We start from the raw sequence: 2,368 nt of genomic DNA on the forward strand, positions 1-2,368 counted from the left end.
CTGTAAATCGCCTCGCGTTACAAAGAACCTGCGTACCGAATGGAAAAATCGTTTCAAGAATAATTAACGAGAACGAGGAAAGTTCGCCGCGCTAGAACCGAGAGAGGGACTCGAAGAGACGTATGTTGGGTAAAAAATTCATGGCCTTTCGGAAATCTTTCCCGTTCGACACACAAATTCGCGTTGTCAGCCCCGTTTCGGCAGAGATCTCTTTCTATTAAAGAACACGCGATGGATTATCCCGAGAAAGCCGTGATAACGTGTCCGTGTTCGCGTCCACTTCACCCTGACAAATGATCGCCTACTTCCGTCGCATCCCCGCCACGTATCATCGAGCCTCAATATTGTCGCTCCACTCAATGCGTTCGAACGTGTCCGTTTCGTCGACAGAGACACTCTCGTACCAGTGGAAGCGAAATCTACCGCGTATCGAATCGTCCTCGGCTATCGATCTACGCTTTGCGATTCTTTTCGATCATCTTCTCATTCAGAATTTCCCTTACACGTTGCTTTCAACGATTACAAACATCTTCGTATATCGCGTTCCATACTTTTAGACTTGCAACATTTTCAACCCCCAGAATATCAGCATTTATGCTGAAGCATTTTAATTCCCACATTTCTCACTCGCAAACGTCCAAAGATGCGCGAAAACTCTCCAGGCGAGCGTAGATTAAGAAATCCTCGAGTGGCACAGAGACGCAAATTTAGCCCTTCGTGGTCGCGTTGCGCTCGCGGATCATTTCCTACTGCGAAAATCCTCCTCTTTCTTTTCCAAAAGGAGAAAAGCCCGGCTTCGTGCGCTATCTGGAGCAGCTCGAACGTCTGCCGCGTGATATTAGTTCCTCGATTCGAGGCCACGAAATAAGGGGCGCGAGATACCGCGTCAGGGGGGTGTGAGGGCTGGCGAGCGCAGGTAGAATAAAGGACAGCGTTGGTCGCGATAGGGACGACGGAAAAGCGGAATCTCCTGTTACGTCGAGTTCGAGATAGGGCGGACCTTTCGTCCGCAAAAATGCCCCGCGGGACCCGCGTCAACGTCCTCCGAGAGGGATCCCAACTCTCGAGCGCCTCTCTCCTACCACCGTGCGGCTCGCCTCGCGTACGCTCGGACCCCGTGAACGACGACAGGGAGCCCTCTCTCTGACTAGACGTCACTCAGATTCCAACTTCCCTCCATTTTTCTACGCGGCCATGATTTATGGTCCCGCTTAATGCGAGCCGGGTACGCGCGGAAATTCGGATTAACCGGTCAGCTGTGCGCGGGAAAAATAGTCGATACTCGTGTGGGGGTCGGAGGGTGGAATTGGGTTTCGAGCTTGTTCGTTCAAATTGCTTGCGATATTTCTTTCCACGCGCGGGCAGAGGATACACGTGCGAGATGGGAATCGTACTTACCACCTTGCCATACTCTCGAAGCCAACAGTAGTTCGTGGCGGAAACTGAAACATGAAAAGTTCTAAGACGAGATGGTGCGAAGTTGGAACTGTTGGAAATGTCAGGGAAACGGTTGTCCCTTGCGAGATTTCCATCGATCAGCGTCCATTTTATACAGTCCTCGAGTGGAAACATCGACGAGGGTTAATCAAGCAGCAGTTAGTATAATCGACGCTTCGCGGGGCGCAATCGAATCCGCGACGCAGGGCATTTTTCAAGCCGGACGAACGAGCTACGCGAGGGAGGCTGAATTTCTGGCCAGGAATGGGCGGCATCGCGATTCCTTGTCGGGTGGGTCCCAGTACGCCCACCTGGCATTCGGCTTCATCTCAATAACATTAGCCTAGTCGTTTAAGCTTCCGCTGCAAACCGACTCTCCGTGTTTTATTCGAGCCTGGCCGAGCGCAATTTGTTCGCCCCGTTGAATTATCGTTCGAGCACCGCCGCGACTTCTTCCGCGTCTCATCGGGTGGGGAACGTGCTCCTCGGTTTCGAGAGGAACGGGATAACGAACGATCCGTGGCCGCCGCGCGTTTACTCAACGCTTCGAGGAGCGCCTTTTCGCATTTCGCTCCTGTTATTAAACTTCTTATTTTAAGTTTCGAGCCTCCGTCTCTTCCGCCCGGTATGAATACATTCTCCGGAATAATGAAGTTTTTATGTAAGCAATCTCTTATCCCGAAGTTGGCGCACGGTTCCCTTATTAAAATTCAGTGGGTGTAATTAGAAAATAGAAAAAGAGTGTAGAATACGTCTGCACTATTTTCCGCTATCTCTCTGTCGATAAAGAACGCGCACAATTAAATAATTTGAACGATCGCGCACAAAGTGGAACGTAGAGAGAGGCACTCTGGTCGCTCGTAAAGATGCCGCATAAAACTTCCATTTACCGTCGCTGTTAAATGTTCACTTCGACTACCATCCTTGCTAA

This window comes from Xylocopa sonorina, unplaced genomic scaffold (genome assembly GCF_050948175.1).
Source record: "Xylocopa sonorina isolate GNS202 unplaced genomic scaffold, iyXylSono1_principal scaffold0049, whole genome shotgun sequence".
NCBI classification, from domain to species: Eukaryota; Metazoa; Arthropoda; class Insecta; order Hymenoptera; family Apidae; genus Xylocopa; species Xylocopa sonorina.